The following is an 18,379-nucleotide window of genomic DNA, read 5'->3' as shown; positions in this document are numbered from 1 at the left end:
ACCTAGTTCCCCGCCCTGCTCCCACATTGGTACCTGTGTCACTTATGGTCAGGTTGAGAAGTCAGGGGTGGTAGAAACTGCCTTACCAGGGGGGGGTGTGTGTGAATGAGGGTGTGTTACACTGGATAGAGGAGCGCAAGTTCTCTGAGATAGGAATCTTCATGAATTTTTGTAATTGTGTACTCCTGTGTAAGCTCAGACCCCCAGGTTCCCTGTGTCAAACTCTTCTTGAGAACGTCTGCCAAAATGGAGCCTGTTTTTTATCTCTGTGGTCTTTTTAGGTACAGTAGGTCAAAGATGGTCAGATTCTGTGAAGAGGGAGGCATGGAGGTGAGTGAGTCGGATACTCAGTCCCAGCTTAGGGACAGCCTGATCCAGTGGCAAAAGGGTCAGTGGGATCTTGAGCACAGTGAGAGAGATAGGGCCTGGGCCGCACGCCATGAGGGTGGTGAGTCTGAGGGGAGCCCTGAAGAATGTGAAGTGGATGAGAGTGACAGTGAATGGGCACCAGCAGATGGTGAGGACCCCATAGATAGGGAGTCACTTGCCGGGTCCAGTGTCAGTACCAGCGCCCCATCCCTTGTCCTGTCCCCAGAGGAGTGGTTGGATAGGAGGGAAGAGCGGGAGCATCAGCTAGCGATGGAACAGTTCAGGTTGGAGCACGCCAAGCTAGAGGCTGAAAGGGCCTTGTTCAGGGAGAAGGTAACCCTAGAGGGTAGGTTATCCCCTGAGTGCAATTTTGATTTTCTGGGTTCCCAAGGAGGGTTGAGTCCAGTGGTGGCAGCTATTTAAGTGTTAGTGTAGACAGTCCCACTCCCAGTTCCCCGAGTATGGTACCTGTTTCCCCAGAAGAAGAGTTCAGGGTGAAATTCAGGAACCTTAGGAAACCACCTCACCAGGAGTGGGGGTATTTTGTGGATGACTGTTCTGATGCAATGTGGGATTGGCTGAGGGCTAACTCGGACAATGAGGTGGACGGAATAGTCAATATGGTTCTCAAAGAGCAGTTGCTCAGTGTTGTTTGTCCAGAGTTGCGCCAGCACCTGCTGAAGTTGAAAGGTTTTTGTCCTTGGGACCTTGCAGAGGAAGCAGAACGCTGGGACAGTGCGAGAGGTTCTCTGGAGTCATTAGTGGGTGATTCCAACAATAGTGGGTCAGGTGTCCTCCAGCCCAGCGTGGTGGAGGAGGGTGAGAGTAGCCCAGCTAGGTCCCAGTATAGTGAGGAGGGTGTAGGGGCTTACTGCCTGTCTCAGTGGAGCGGGAGTGAGTGTGAGACAGAGAGTCCCCAGGCGCCCGAAGCCCTGCCTCAGAGCCTGGATGGTTTCTTTAGGGAACACCAGGATGGGAACCTATGCTTACTTGTTAGTTCATTTGAGGGAGATCTCCTAGTGGGTAGAGGACCTGGAGCATCTGTAAGCGGAGCTTCTATGGTTCTAGAGTCTGGCAGTACCGCTCCGGTAGGGAGGGTACAGGAGTCCAGCGAAAGGAGTGATTGGGGGATAGTATGTGAGTCCCCAGAAGTCCTGGAGTGCCAGGCATTGGTTCCACCAAAGGTTTTAGACCAGAGGTTGGAAGGCTAGGTTCAGGATCCGCCTGACCTGAAGGGTGGGACTACTGTAATCAGTGTCCTGACCAGTTCTTTTTCCAGAGGTACCGCCCCGGTTGGGAGGGAGCAGGACTCTGGAAGGGGGTGCAGAGGGTGGGAGAGCCCACCTCTGACCCCGGTGCAACCTGAGGGGTTAAACCCTAGGTTGGGAGAATGGTGATTTGAGGGGACCCCTCGCAGGAGGAGGAGGAACCCTAGAAGAAGAGGTAAGGGGAGGAGAGCCTTCCCTGAGACTCCTGGTCCACCTGAGGTTGTAGACCCTAGGTTGGAGAACCAGTGGCAGTCTAGCCCTGTCTTGCAGACAGGAAGGGTGGAGAATGGCTATTATGTGCCAGGGGTTACTACCCCCCACTTTGTGAGTAGGCAGGATCCAGTGGTACCTGGGTGGCCTAGGGCCTGGTCCTGGCCGAGGGCAGCTGGAGAGTACCAGTGGGGTACCCCAGTTAGTCCCTACAGTAGTTTTAGAAGGAACCCCAGGGGTTCACCGTGGCGTAAAACAGGAGGGTGTCCCTGCAGTTGCGGGCCCGCGTCCGTGTTTTATCGCCCCAAGCAGGGAAGCCCATCACGGTGGTGATTGGTCTGCCCTGCGTTTTGGCTGGAAGGGGGTTGTGTTGGACTTGGCCCTTAGGGCAGGTTCACCCCTAATCTTTTTGCTTTTATTTGTGACCCAGTGTTAGTGATTTTTGGGTCGCTGCGCACTTTTTCCCTGTGTCCCAGGGTAAAGTGCGTGCGTGTAGTATGGCTGGCCTGCCCTCCCGTAGGAATGCATGGGGAATGTGTGTGTCCATGTTAGTTCCTGATGCGTGGGGAGTGCAGGCTCGAGTTTGGTATGTGTGAACTCGTGAGAATGAATGCTGCGCGATGGTATGTGCGGCTTGTGTGTGTCTAGAAGGGAAGTGCTCCTTCTGGACATTGATGTGTGTGTGCAGTAAGGGTGCTGGAGCGTGATTTGCTGGAGCCGGCTGGCATGCCAGGCTCCAGGAAGTCTGGATGGGTCTGCCCGGTGGTGAGTGTGAGATTAGCATGAGTGATGTGTGGGAGGAGTGCACCTGGTTCCTTGATGGGCTGGGTTTTTCCCCACACAATGCTGGCTCTGCCCCCCTGTGGTGTGTCTAACGACCCTAGCCTCCCCAGTGAATGAAAGGGGTGGTTGGGCCATCAAGGGTACTCCCAAGCCAGCTGCAACTGGTTTTCCCCCCACCCTGCACCCTGAAACAAAGGATTTCACAGTATAAGAAGGGGCTGTGTCCCCATGAATGTTGTTCTGCTTTTGGATCCTAGCTGAGGGGGCTGCTGCTGTTGCTGGGGCCAGGAGGACCGCCACTTGGACTGTCTCCCTGCCTGGAGACCCAGTGTGCTGGCTCTGGGCCCAACCTTGCCCCCCTGCCTGCCTCCAGACCCTGCTGGAGCTTGACTTTGTGCTTGGGGAGCGCTCTCCCTTGTCCCCAGCGCTGGGAGCGCTTTGTTTCTGCCCTTTAGCGCTGTGAGCGCTTTTCCCTGCCTGAATAGCGCTGAGCGCGCTTCTCTTTGTCCTAGAGCGCTTGGGAGCGCTTTGATTGCCAAGCCGGTGCCACCCGGCATTGCCCCGTGGTGTTTTTATTATTTACAAGCCGGTGCCCACCCGGCATTGCCCGTGATCACCGCCGCAGCCCAGGAGCATCGAGAACCGTTGCCGGGCCGCTGCCTAGTGCGACCCGGAAGTGACCCAGAGGCGAACCGATAGTCCCGCCCCCGCAGCCGAGTAGCGAAGGGAGAAGCAGCCGGCTGTGTCCCCGAGGCGCCTGGAGAGGGAGAGGAGCCCCGCCCGCGGCACCGGAGCAACCCGCAGGAGAGCCGGTGAGTGCAGGAGGGCTGGGGCCTCCCAATTGAGAGCAGAGCGGCCCCGGTTGACAGCGGGCCGCTCCACCGAGTGGGGCAGTATTCTAGTTGCGAGCCTCCAGGCTCTCCAGAGGCATCACTTGGTTCCGAGTCCCCCGTGAGGGACTCCTACAACCCCGCATTTTTGGATTAGGAGCCCCGAGGCTCCTGGGGGCAATTTGTTTATTTAGAGCCCGAGAGGCTCCCGCCCTAATTATATTTACGAGCCCCGAGGCTCGAGGGGGCATTTGTTTTAAGAGCCCACGAGGCTCCAGGGCCCCGCAGGTGTTTATTGAGCCCCGAGAGGCTCACAGCGCAGATTTGTTCGTAGAGCTTGAGAGAAGGCTCCTCACCGCCCATATTTGTTTTGCGAGCCAGAGAGGGTGAGCAGGGGTTATCTTGGTGTGTAACTCCCTTGCCCTGACTTAGAAATGGTGATCCCTGACTGACTTTGGCGTGAGCATTGGCCGGCCGGGGGTCCCGGTTCTAACAACCCTCTTTTGTTCTTTCATTTTTTTCTTTTCTTTCCGTTTCCATTCTTCCTTTTCTTTTCTTTCTTTTTTTCTTCTTCACGCATTATAAAATATAAAATGTGATTTTTAAATAAGCACAGAATTAATGTATTATTGTAATTGGTTTACTGTATATTTTATATCCTTTCTTATTTGTGTATTTTTTCTTGTTGTATTCTTATGGCATTGTTCTCTAACTTAATCCTGGATTATTAATTTTATAAGGAAACTCTGTACATCTGTAACTTTATTTAATAAAGCTTTTATTAATCAAAAGAATGAATCTCCAGAGTAAATACTCTGTGTAATTTACAAAGTTTGTGTATTTCTCAAACTAATCCAGTGTACAACATTTACACACACTGGGGCAGATTTATCATCCTTTCAGACAGCACAATGCAGCATAACATAACAGGTGTATTTGTAAAGCGCACGATTACCCAAAGGTGTCCTGGTGCTGAATAACAGATGTTTATTGTTACCCAACTCATTGGTCCTCATTTTATCGACCTCAAATGGATGTAAGGCTGAGTGGGCCCGCCGGGATTTGAACCTGTGACTATGAGTTCAAACACAGGCCCCTGCAATGGCTGCTTTAGTCCACTGAGCCACCAGACCCAGCGAGCCACCTTGATGTGCTGCGCTGTGCCAAAGGGAAGGGGCAGGAATGTGCCATATGTGCCATTATACAGTGCATTGCTGTCCTTTCCTAGCGCTGACACACTTTTGGCTTCCTAGCACCAATGCAGGCATCCTTGCATCATGTTGCAAGGGTGCCTGCATTGTAGCCAGGATTGTTTCTGTGCAGGAAGGGACACTTTCCTGCACAAAAACAATCCTGAGAGACATAGCTGAAAACAAAATTAGTGAAATACAGAACATGGATAAATACAAAATAGAAGTGAAAATTGAACATGCGAGCATATAAATGAATAGTGAAAATACCATGGAAATGAATAATGAAAAGTAATGAATGCGGAATAGGAGTACATATAGAATTGGAACGAACATACAAAACAGTTGATTATAATGCACTACTGTATATCACAGATGACTGAATGGATACATTCCGTAAATATGAAGTAAGAATCAATATACACCTGGCTTAACAAGGAACGTCAGTAAATAATGGATTAAGTATGGGAAACAAGTGAATACCTAAGCAGTTAAAATAAGCTGGTTGTAAATAAGAAGTACATTACAAGAGGAGTAAATATAAAAATGAGGTAAAGAACAGAGAATATAGAACAGGAGGCGTTTGGAATGTGAATGAATATTGAAAAAGAATACATTTTCACATGAATGTCAGTAGAATATTGGGTTGAAACAGCAAATAAATGTATTTAGAAGTACAGTAAGCAAGCAAAAGTGCTGATTTGAGAATTGTATTAATTATACAAAAAGAGGTGAATACAAAAAATCTGTTAATATAAAAAAGGAGCTTTTACAAAGAATATGGAGGAAAGATGAAAATATATAAGAAACAAGTACACAAGGGAGAGGTGTGGCGCCGCGGCCAGGGCGACTGACGCTGGAATCTGGGGATCAGGGTTCGATCCCCGGCTCCGGCGGCAGGTTAGCCCAGCACCATGTGACTCTGGGCAATAGCTCGCTTAATCTTCCCGACGCCCCCCCGCGCCTAGAGACCCTTACGGGTGATTGTGCGCTTTACAAATGTGGATTATTATTAACAGTAGTGACAGAAAAAGAGTGAGAATAAATCAGGATTTAATATTGAATAGGAGTGAACATAAAACAGGAATTAACATGGGACAGTAGTAAAATGGGTTAAAAGAGGTAAATGCAGTACAGGAACACATATAGAATAAATGTGTGGGCATATATATACACACACGCGCACACACACACACACATATATATATTTATAATAGGTAGTTATAGTTAGGACCAATTTTTCCCATAGACAAAGTGGTTTTTGTTTTGCTAATAACTGTTTGACAAATGTTTGTCGAAATTTTCATAACTAGCGTACAACTTACTTAAACTGCTCTCTGGAAAGATTTGGGGTGATCTGTAAAAGCATGGCCGAGATAAGAGGGCTCCCAAAACACTTTTTTCCCATGCAATTTCTATGGGGATTTTTCCTTTTTTAGGCACAACTATAGCCCTAACAGCTGAACAGAATTACACCAAGTTTTGCAGAAAGGTAGATCTTGGTCTAGAAAGAGACCTTTTTGTAATTTTGTTTAAATCTTTTCAATAGTTTGGGAGTTATTAGATAAAGAAATGTATAGATATCTAGGGACACGGAAACTCCATGGAACCATGGGTCCGAAGCCCAATTGGAAAAAAAAACCTTCCCTTCTCACACACCATACCCTCGCCGCACACAGCCTTGGGCCACGTGGAGTTGGATACATGCTGGGGGGGTTGGCAAAGCGTGGTGGTGTTGTGGTATTAACGTACGGTAATTATATATCACTTTATATATTTTTTTTTAATTAGAAATTCATTAAAAAACAAAGGTTACAGGGGTGTTCTATTTAGGTTGATGTTCTAGCCCAAACAAAACCATAGGCCACGAGTTGATAGTTTGTTAACATAACTATAAGTATAACTATAACTGTTGAATTTCTGTAGTTTTGTATGGGTAAAACATCAATCTAATTATAACGTCCCTGTAACCTTTGGCTTTTTCAGTCAATATATTTATATCTAATTTACGTAGAGTAAATTTTAAAGGATAAGATTTTGTAGATATAAATGAATGTAGAAAATTGGCAGACGTAGAAGGTGTGAATGCTTATAGAACATTTATGACTATAAAAAGGGATGAAAACGCAACACGAGTGACAATCGGGCAAGAATGAATTAAAAGAAGCAGAAAGGCGATGATAGACCAGAGAATAGCAACGAATAAAGGATCGTGGTGAAGGTTGCTTTAAAAGTGTTAGACTGTAGAAGTAATTGGGCCTTGTCGTTACAGGATCAGAAACTGTAATCTGAACTTTGCTCCTTGTGCCAGCATCTGTAGGAAGAAGGCAGCCTCGGATAACCTCAGAGACGGAGGGGGGTATTTACATACCCCTTGCGCGGCCGGTATGTCACTTTTCTCTATATTAAAAGTGACGCACCGGAGACGCAAGGGGTTTGTAAATAAGCCCCCGAGAGTGCATATTTATAGCGCCTGAAAACAGAAAAACGGTGTTATTAAGCGCTTTATTATTATTATTGATTTTGTTATGATAACTAATAAAATGTATGATAATTATTACAGCCTGATATTGGTGGAAGTTCAGATGCTTTTATTTCTCTGCTCTGCTTTTAATTTTCGTCTGGCAGAAGCACCAAACACTTGAAAGTGAGTTATAACACGCCTCGCTAGATTGCTGGTGCTGAATTTAAATCATTATAGTAATAAATAAATACTCCTCTTTTTATTGCTGCAGATTTTAATTTCCAACATGCGCTTATGTAAGGGCGCAGAGGTTACAAGAGACAAGTCTAACAATTAACAGGTAAAAAGAAGGAAGTGACGCGTCTTACCTGTTGGAGCGTGGTGTCTGACAGGATGGAGGCTTGTGATGAAAGGAGTTCTCCCCGATGTGGCGAGTGACCCGGAGTCCTGGGCGAGAAGTCCACGTGGTACCTGTTACCATGCTATTAGACCCCCAGCTCCTCGAAGTGATGCTTCTTTGAAGGAGGCAGGACTGGGGAATCCCTTAAAAACGCCCCCTACCTTCACGGATCTGAGATGAGCAGCATGACTCTAGTCGGGGGTGGGGGGCGGGGGCGGGGTTGGTTGGTGAGCAGTGTTACTACTGCTCAAGAACTATAAAACGTGCGCCACACATTTGCACCCAGCCCTCAGAAAGAAAGGAACATCGCTCATCTTCAACTAGTTATGTAGTGCCTTAGTCGTGAAGCGCCTAGAGGCGATTCACTGTCGTTCACTGATGCCGGCTCATCCTTTTCTAAGAGCCTCTATGAAGGAAAGGCACCCGGACTTCAGAAAGAAACTCACACCGCACCTTTTTGAACAATTATGTAGCCACGGCGTCCACCACGAAGCGCCTCGCGGTCGTTCAGTGTGATTAAGTGCTACAAAAGAATTCCTCGTCAGAGGTCTACCTCTGCAAACAGCGGCACGCAGTGTTCGGGGAGAAAGTAAAAATGCCCCTTATGGAAAGCTTATTGCAGCTACTGCCTGGCCAGGATGTGCCCGGGGGTGATTTGGTGTGTGGCCACACAAGTGTCCTGCCCCAGAGGCCTGTCTCTGTGAGGGAAGGGAGCATAGAAACGCACCTCGTCGGGCCCCTATGCAGCCTCGGCTTCAGCCAGCAAGCGCCAAGAGGTGATTCGATGTGTTGTTCTCCGCTACACAAGTCGCCTGACTCAGGGCTTCGCCGTTAGAAAGGAGGGCAGCTGACTGCCTGCTGCCTGCTGCCTGCTGCCTGCTAGGAGCAGCTCCTGGTTGCGGCAGAAGTGCGATGACAGGCAGCTTTGTAAACAGGGGCTTGGCCCGCGTTCAGCTCTGCTCGAGTTAGGCTATTTTTAATGAAGGGATTTCAGCCTATCAGAGGGGATGTCAGACAGTTTCAGGAAAATAGCTTCAAAGATAGAAGCGACTGGCTTCCTGCTTGAGACGCTTAGAAGGCTTCTGGGTGCACGAGACGTTATGTTGGTTCATCTATTACAGTAACACTTACCTTACAGACGTGCACACCTTTGTGTAGAAATCTGAAGGAAAAACTCAGTGGGTTGAGCGTCTGTTGCAGAGATATGCGCATAATATAGCTGTAAACACGGGGGCTTATTTATGAGAGGGTTTCAACACGTTTGCCGCACGCAATGTGGTACATGCCTGACACAAACTTCTAAGCCAGATTTTTGAAGCCCAGCAGAGCCACTATCTGGAGAATCTGGAGCAACACAACACTGCACAATCGCTGCATTACACTACTCTGCCCAGGGAAGGCGTTCCATGGGCATTGCGTGTCTGTTCTTGTGCAACTTCCTGGGATTTTGACGCATCTAACCTGGGGATGCCAACATCTTACACCTTCCCAGGAGAGGCGTAAGGAAAATAAATATCTCTATTACTCCTTGGTTATTCCTCTTTGTATGTGAGCTGCATTCTGCAGCACTCATAGAAAGATGAATATGCCTTTTAGGATTGTTTCTGTGCAGAAAGGGGTCCCTTCCTGTACAAAAACAATCCTGCATTCAACGCATGTACCCGTGCACCATGGTGCAAGGGTGCCTGCATTGGCGTTGGCTGGCAAAAGGGTGCCAGTACAGGTTAAAAGGCAGGAATGCACCGTATTGCCTTAAATAGGGCGCATTCCTGTCATGTCGTGCAGCAAGGTGACTTGCTGCCCAGCACTGCATGACATTCTAAAAAAAAATGAGTCCAAAAGTAACACAAGGCAGCGCATAGTGCCTGGCTTGTACTACTTTCCATCAGGGAGGCGTTTCATGGGTAGAGGGTGGGTGTTCCCATGCATCCACTCATGGATTTTGGCACATTCCCAGATATACTAAAGCTAGAAACCCGGGAATGTGTAAAAATGCAACGTTTCCCTGAACCAGATGTAACAAGAAGAAATGATTCACATCTTAGTTATTATGGCACATTTATTTTGTCTCCCTTTCATGCAACGCAGAACAGCAACTTTGGTTTCTGTTCTGCGTTGCGTGAAAAATTACTAAATCTGCCCCCTGGAGCTTATCCAGAGAGTGACTGCCAGTGAGTGCTGGTTTTTCAGGCAGAGACACTGAACATGCTGGGACTAACAAGGTCTGCATGTATAATGGGAGGAAGAGAGACCACAAAACTCTGGCATTATTTTTGAGCACTTAGTTTCCCAGGTCCAGGCTGCATTCAGGTTATTCCTCTGCATGCTGGGATCTACAGTTGTAGGTTAATAATTGGATAAATGAAAATACAACCTCCAGAAGGAAAATCACAAACCTGGACAGTATGAGCCACTCACACAGGGACCTGGGAAACTTGGGAATGGCAAGGTAAGTGCTGCTGGCTAAGAAAATACTCCAGGCTGAAGGTCACCATGGTCACATAGCACAAGTTAACAGCTATGGTGCAACCTGTTGGACACAGGCTTAATAACCTGTTGACTCAGTTTCGCCATCCTCGGGTCAATAAAATTGGCATGTTACAGTAAATATCATACTGTTTTCCTCTTTTAAATTTCGGCAACATTCAGAGAAGCCTGGAATGCTGCTTCAGAGCAAGAAAACTCAGGATAAGTAGGTCCCCAGTTCTTCCTGAGGGAGGGGTTGTTTTACAGAAAGGGAGGGAAATCCCAACATCAGCAGCTGTTAATACCTGCTCCTTTAGAGAGAAAGCCCTTTTCCTAGCACATAGTCATATATTGGGGTGTCACTTGAGCAAACGAAAAATGAGAAGTCCATTCTGGATAGGTGTTACTGGCTTGGGATATACCACCAGGTGAAAAGGTATTGTAGGGAGTGACCTGTGTGTCAAAGAAAACAGCCACTACCGTCCCAATAAGGTCCTACTATTACCCTTGCCAGTGATAGAAGTGCCCTCCACGCGAGTAGTTATGGACATTATAGGACCCCTTTTCTCAGCGGTTGCCGATATGTCTTGGTCCTAGTGGACTACACCCTCGGTTTCCTGAGGCTGTGGCATTACATAAACCCAGCACCACACACATAGCAAATACAATGATTAACATATTCTCAAGAGTGGGGTCCTCGAAAGAGATTTTGACAGACCAGGGGACTCACTTTGTATCTAGACACAGGTAGACCAACAATTGAGCATTAGACAAATCCGTACTGTTGCTTAGCACCCAAAACGGATTGGCTCGTCGAAAGCTATGATGCCACCTTAAAATGTACCCCACAAAAATAGCAGGACCTTAAAACTAGAAAATGGGAGGACATGCTGCCTCTTGCCCTGTTTGTCATTAGATACAAGATTCAGAAAAGAATTGGGTTTTCACCAATTAAGCTTCTTTTTGGTCGACAGCCACATTCCCTTCTAGACGTGCCCAAAGAAGAGTAGGAGCAAGAAAATGATGGGACAAAATCCATGTTAGAGTTTGTAACCAATCTTAAAACACACTTGGGGCAAAGCCAGAGTATAGTAAGAACTAATATTGAGCATTCTCAACAATCACAAAAGATCCAGTATGATAAAAAAGTGAAGTTAAGATCCTTAAACGTAGCGGACCTCGTCCTGTTAATGATGCCCTCCCCAGATCATAAACTATTGGGACAGTGGCAAGGGTCCCATTTGGTTATGGAAAAAGTGCCTCTGTCACCTACCGTATTGAAGCAGATTCCAATAAGGAAACAACCCAAATCTATCATATAAATCTTCTGAAAAATTGGCAGGCACTGTACCTGTCATGTTAGGGATGTCCGTGGGGGACACCCCTTTATTCATGCAGAGAATAGACAGTGATCTTCCTACTGCTTTAAAGCAGGGGCTAAGCAGGGGCTAAGCAACGGTTGGTTAGGGGCTAAGCAACCATTTCCAACCCCTCCAGGAGGTGTTCACACTTCTCCCAGGCAAGACAGCCTTATTGGAACACCCCATAAATACGCCTCCAGGGAAGAAAGTTCGGTTGAGGCTGTATCATATATCAGAAGCAAAGAGAGAAATAATTGAAAAAGAGGAGAAGCAAATGCTACAAATAGGGGTTAATGAACCTTCCCTTAGTGAATGGAATGCTCCATTAGTATTGGTGTCAAAACCAAATGGGTCAGTACCCTTTTGTATTGATTTCAGTATTTTGTTTCGGTGCACAAAGGTATTCACACCCCCGTTTAACTGGCAAGAAAATTTGAACTATCTGATTTGAATCGGACCCTAAGAAGCTCTAACACCCTCCCGTTGAAATCTCCCAAATTCAAAAAGAAAACAACCTACAACAGTGCCTTCTGTGGTCTTGCACCAAGAATATGGAATGCTCTTCCTCCCGAGATCAGATCTAACCCCTCTACTGCCTCATTCAAAAAGCAAGTTAAATTGTTACTGATGAATGATCATCTATAGCAATAGTCCAGAGGCCACCTTAAGTAACTTTTATTTCCAGTGAATAATCTTTGATACCTAGATTCATTGTTGTAATTTTGTCTCTCCACATGCTCCATAAGATATGTTGCTCTCCTTACCTCCTCTACCTTACACGTGACTAATATGTAATGCAAAAAGAAGATTTGGACATGGCAAGACGATTAACTTGCAAGGTCGACATGACATTTTAAAACTTCACACACAGACTCTTCAGTGGCAGGCCTGAGACATGTTTATAGGGGTATGTAAGTGGATGGCACAATCAGTGCTGCAGGCCTGTTCCCATGAGACACAGGGTCAGACTGATTTGCATATAGCCATGTCTGAACTGGGGTGGCAGAGTGGGCTAAAGAACGGTGATGGATCAAACCCAGATCTTTTGACTGGGTGTGAGTGTTTGATTGGTTCAGATGCTCCGTCCATCACCACCCCCTTTTGTACCGCTTTGGCCACCATAAGTGTGGCAGGGTATGCTCAGACGTGAGTCCCTTGCTCACTTTGCCACTGGATTCAAGTAAGCCGGGCTGAAGACGGCTGTAATGCCAGAAACCGGTCCTCGGAAGCTTGTTTCCGGTCCAGAGAAGGCATGGCTTGGCAGTTCGGGCTGGACTGTTCCCATGAGGCACAGGGTCAGACTGATTTGCATATAGCCATGTCTGAACTGGGGTGGCAGAGTGGGCTAAAGAATGGTGATGGATCAAACCCAAATCTTTTGACTGGGTGTGGGTGTTTGATTGGTTCAGATGCTCCGTCCATCACCACCCCCTTTTGTACCGCAGGCCCACTAGTAGCATTTATTTTACAGTCCCTGGGAATAGGTAGTACACTTTAAAAGGGATTTATAAGTAAATTAAATATGCCAATTGTGAATAAGCCAATGTTACCATGTTCAAAGCAAAGAGCACATGTACTTTGGCACTGGTTAGCAGTGATAAAGTGCCCAGAGTTCTAAAGCCAACAAGAATGAGAACAGAAAAATGGAGGAGGTAAGCAAAATGTTGGGGAAAGACGACTGTCAGGGCTAAGAACTTACGGGTTATGTTTGTTTTAGCGAACATTTGAAAATTGGTTTAAAAATCTGGTACTATTGACTTTAGAAAAAAGTTCATACGTCAATATATAGCAAATATTATATGAATATATTGTCCCTTGGGAAACCCATTTTTCTTGTTCTTACAAATTATACGAGCCGACCTGGCCACATTGCTTGCTGGCACTTCAAACCTCCATTTGTGTATGTACCTAAAGACCATTCAGATAATGGTGGATGTTCTATTAATATTATTATCTGCATACAGAGGCAACATATTCTAGCAGTATCAATGAATTGGAAGGCTGCACACAGTTCCCACATTATGTTGGAGGACCTGGTAATAAATGTGGAGTCCCACTTGACTGTTTCATATTAAATCAAAAGCCAACTTGAAGTTGGCTTGATTCATAGAGGAAAAGGGGCTGAGTGAGTTCTTTTAATACCACATACTAAACAACACTCAGGATCTCTGCAATACCCTTAATACCTTCTTTCTGAATAAGATTTGCACCATAAAGCAAAGTATTCTTACCACCTTATCCCCTCCTTCCCCGGACATCTATCACAATCCCTCTACCCTGGAATCTTTCCCCCCCATTGATGCTGCCTGCCTATCCAAACTTCTTTTTAAAGTAAAATCTGGCTCTCCTGATGATGTCTGCCCTCCCTACATCCTGCGGGAAGTGGGAGCTGCTATCCCTGAGAGCATTCTTTTCATGATGAATGGTTCCCTCTCACAGGGTTTGGTCCCTGCCAGTTTTAAAAAAGCCCTTCTCATCCCTTTGCTGAAAAAAGCTGGGGCTAATCCATCGGATCCTCTCAATTATAGGCCCATTTCCCTGCTGCCGTACTGTGCCAAGATATTGGAGGCTCATGTTTGTGATAGCATGTCCCAATTCTTGGAAGAATCACAGTTCCTTGCGCCTAACCAGGCTGGCTTCCGTCCTCTTCGTTCCACTGAAGCAGTCATCGTCTCAGTTCAGAATACTTTGAGGCGGAATGCAGACAAGGGGATCCATCAGGCGCTGGTATTATTAGACCTATCAGCGGCATTCGACACGGTTGACTATACCATCTTGGTCAACCGTGTCGAACAGGCCGGCCTTAGGGGTCCTGCGCTGAGCTGGATTCGCTCATTTATTACTGGCCGCACCCAATCCGTGAGACTGGGCCCCTTCACGGCCCCCACTATCCCTACCACCTGTGGAGTCCCTCAGGGCTCCTCCCTGTCACGAAGATCTGTCTCTGAAAAGGCAGGTCAGCGCAGTGGTGTCCTCCAGTCTATTTCAGCTGAAGAAAATTAAGAAAATTGCGCGTTTCTTCTCTTTGGAGGCGCTCACACAGATTGTTATCTCCCTGGTTCTGTCCAGATTGGATTTTTCCAACAGTCTCTATCTTGGGCTCCCGATCGGCGAGTTAAAGCGCCTCCAGTTGATTCAGAATCAGGCAGCCAGACTCATTCTGAATCTACCTAAGAGGCAGTCTGTCAGACTGGGCCTAAAACAACTACATTGGCTGCCTGTTGAGCAACGGGTGGCTTTTAAGACTGGTTGTATTTTATTTAAGTCCTTACAACAATCAGGCCCTCTATTCATCAGAGATCTGTTTAAAAAATATGACCCCCCTAGGAATCTTCGCTCCATGCACAAACATCTTCTGACTGTCCCTACCTATAAAAGGAAGCGTCTTGGAGGCAGCTGCTTTGACCACCTTGCAGCTGCCTTCTGGAATTCCCTTCCTCTTCACCTTAAAATGTGCGGAAACATCCTTAGTTTCAGACACTCCCTCAAAACATGGCTCTTTTCTCAAGCGTTTTGATGAGTTCCTTTTTGCTTCCTGTGACTGATGCGTTGTGTCCCTGTCTATAGCGCCATGAAGCCCCCGGGCGAACGAGCGCTTTATAAATACATCTCAATATCAATATCAATAACTTCTAGGCACTTCCTCCTTTTGCAGATAAGGAAACAAAGGCGCAAGTACATACTACAAAACTATTTGTCCATAACCATACAATTGATCTCATCGGTGAAGCCAGTATTATGAACAAGGTCTATTGATTCCACATAGTTGGTGAATTAGCCAGAAGACCACACTTCCACCTCTAGAATTTGAGCTTTTTTTAAAATTCATCACTGAAGCCGGGACAACATTGAAAGGCCTTTCACTGATCCAGAAATTTTATGGCATAAGCATAGGTTTAGGATTAGGTTTATATATATATATATTTTTAATTCTGTTTATTAAAAAATTACTCAATCATATGCAGAATATATACAGGGTATAGTAGGGTAACAATAGCTGGGGGAGCAATACAGTCGCAAACAAAGTAGGACTTATTGTTTCTGAGTCCAACGACACGGGGCTCTGACATCACCTTTTTTGAAAATTCCCCAGCCCTATACAATTAACTCCTGTATTTTTCCCAAGGGATCCAGATCTTTTCACATTTTTTCGGGCACCCTCTGCTTTGGTAAACCACTTTCTCTGCCCGCTGACACAATCTAATTCTTGCTTCCAGACCCCAACCATTGGGGGATCAGCAGCCCCCCCACGACTTTGCAATGTTCCTTTTTGCCACTCCTGAGGCCAACATGAGTCATGCTTTGGTGTGCTTGGGCCAAGTTGACTCCCCAGTCACTCCCAACAGGTGCCACTGTGCCTCCACTGGGACCTGCATACCCACTACAATAGTCATCACCCGGGCCACCCCAGCCTAGTTTCGTTGAATCTCAGGATAGGTACTGAGAATGTGGAAAAAGGTGCCCACCTCCCCACAGTCCCTAATACATTGGCTAAAATCTCACTGGCCCAGCCGGTGCTGGAGTGTTCGGGGAATATATGACCTGTGTAGGATCTGAAGCTGGATCAATCTGAATCTTGCTCGTATATTGTAGAAGAGGTGTGGCACAGCGGCTAGGGTGCCTGACTCCGGCCTACAGGGTTCACGGTTTGATCCCTAGCGCCAGGGCAGGTTAGCCCAGCACCATGTGACTCTGGGCAATAGCTCGCTTTATCTTCCCGAGGGCCCCCAGTGCCGGGACACCACTTCGTAGGTAGCTGTGCGCTTTACAAATACTGGTAAAGCAATTACCTAGGGCTTTGGATTGCCTCAACTCAATCGTCATCTTCCAATAATCCCAAGTCTGTCTTCCATGCCTCCCTCAGGGGACCCAGCGGATCCGGAAAATTATTCGAAAGCTTTCGATATGTGAGAGAGACATCCTTGTCCACCAGCGGTTCTAGCAGCAACCTATCTTCTAATAGGGAATAATTGGGCAGCAACTCTCCCTCTGGTATGTGGCACCGTAGCTCATGTCTCAGCTGCAGATACCGGAATCGCTCCCCGTCGGCCAACAGGTACTTTGTCTGCAGGTCTTCAAATTTAATCATAGCCCCATTCTGCCAGACATCTCCGTGGCGGTCGATCCCTATAAGACCCTACCTATGGAAGCCCCGCAGGCGTCCTACTTCACCTAGCAAATCACAGTCCCAGAGTGGGGTCAGTTCCATCAATTTGGACTCCCATCCCAATAATGTTGTGGGGATTCGGCATGCCTGGATCACCGTCTGCATGTGCGCGAGGAAAAGTGTATCACGTCCCCTACAAGACAATACCGCTTGGTAACCTCCAGTTCCCATGATATAGCGGTCCACCCTGTACGCTGGTTCAGTATATGGTGCGGAGACCCAGTCGTTTACATTAATAAATTGGGACGCATAGTAGTAACTTCTGATGTCTGGTATCTCCATTCCACCCTCATAAACTCCCTGCTGCAGCTTACGCAGTGCAATGTGGAAGCTGCCCCTCTCCCATACAGGGTGCGCAATTCCCCTTCAATCGTTTGATAAAATGCGTTTGGAACCTGGTATGGGGTATTTAAAAGCACATATAGCAGGCGAAGGAATGCCATCATCTTGAACAGGACAGTCCGACTTATAAGAGAGACTTGGAGCCGCTGCCAATTAGTCAGATCCTTTCGCAACCTTTCCAGTTGAAAGTGTAAATTCAAATCTAGAAAGCTCTCCTCCAACTTGATGACCCAGGTACCCAAGTACTTGAATTTGTTCTGCTGCACCAGGGCCACACAGGCTGACTTAAGGGAGAGATCTCGCCTGCCAAGAGAAAAAGTAACAATTTATCCCAGTTTATTTGGTAGCTGGAATAGCTGCTAAAAGTTCTGAAGATGTGTATATGTCTGTGGAATGTTTAATGAGGCTTATTCACGTAGAGCAGGACATCTTCCACATACAGGGAGATACATTCCTCCCGGCCACCCCAACCTCAATGCCATAAATTAGAGAGTACTTACGCATCCACGCAGTGAGTGGTTCAAGTGACATCACAAAAATCATACTGGAGAGCGGACACTCCTTTCTTGTCCCGCTATGGAGTGTGAACGGAATTGATATTGTCCCGTTTACACAAGTGTGAACGGTATAGATATCGTCCTGTTTACACAGACTCTTGCCAGTGGGTCATAGTATAGGAGACGGACGCAGGCACAGAACTTTGGTCCAAAGCCCAGCCTGGATAGGACCATGAACAGGTACGGCCACTCGATACTGTCAAGGTTTGGTTTATATTTAATTGAGGGTAAGGATTACAGACTGTGTTATGTTTATGGTTAGTATTGTGTTGATTGTAAGCTTATTGTAAGGTTGTGTTTTAAAGTCTAAGTTTAGGTTAAAGGTTTGGTTTAGTGTGAAGGTACTAGTTCAAGTTAGGGCTGTCTTTAGGGTTCAGTTTAAAGTTAAGTTAAAGTTCAGATGTAGATATATGGTTAGGTTTAAGGTTAGACTAGAGTAGGGCCAGGCGTAGGGTTAGGATGAAGATCAACATATATGTTAGCCCTAGGGTAGGAAGCAGTATCCTAGTGTTACGGTCATGTTAGTGTTAGGGTAAGGGTTGATGTTATGGTCTATATATAATTGTATTTGTGTTTATTGGTATTTATAGAACGCATCCATCATCCAGAGGGACATCACAGCGCTTAGGACAGGTTTTAGTGCAGTGCAAGTTGGTCAGTTGAATAGGATCAGCATCTAGGAAACAGGGTGGTTTTTAATTTTTTCCTGAACAGAAGGTAATCATCTGTCAGGCGAAGATCAAGGGGTAGGTTATTCCAAAGGACCGCAGCTGATTTGGAGAAGGACCGATTGCCCATCCTGACTTTAGAAGTGCGTTTGACTGAGGCAACAGCCAGATGACACGATCTCAGATTGCTCGAAGGGACATGGAATTGTAACTTATCTTGTAAGATGTGTGGCCCTTTTTTATGCACTGTTTTATGTGCAAAACAAAGGAGCTTACAACTGGCTCTCTGGTGGACTGGTAGCCA

At 46.6% G+C, this 18,379-nt stretch overlaps 1 protein-coding gene across 1 annotated transcript in view; it reads right to left on the bottom strand.

The window, feature by feature from the left end:
- GJA5 (gap junction protein alpha 5) overlaps positions 1-8,375 on the bottom strand; it is a 297,542-nt gene extending 289,167 nt beyond the window's left edge. Inside the window, exon 1 of the mRNA XM_078656772.1 lies at positions 7,483-8,375. The gene's annotated coding sequence lies outside the window, so the exon portion shown is untranslated. The remainder of the gene's footprint in view (positions 1-7,482) is intronic.
- Between the last annotated feature and the right edge of the window lie 10,004 nt (positions 8,376-18,379).

This window comes from Lissotriton helveticus, chromosome 8 (assembly GCF_964261635.1).
Source record: "Lissotriton helveticus chromosome 8, aLisHel1.1, whole genome shotgun sequence".
Lineage (NCBI taxonomy): Eukaryota > Metazoa > Chordata > Amphibia > Caudata > Salamandridae > Lissotriton > Lissotriton helveticus.
The sequence above is the reverse complement of the archived record's forward strand: the minus strand, read 5'-3'. Positions and strand labels throughout refer to the sequence as shown.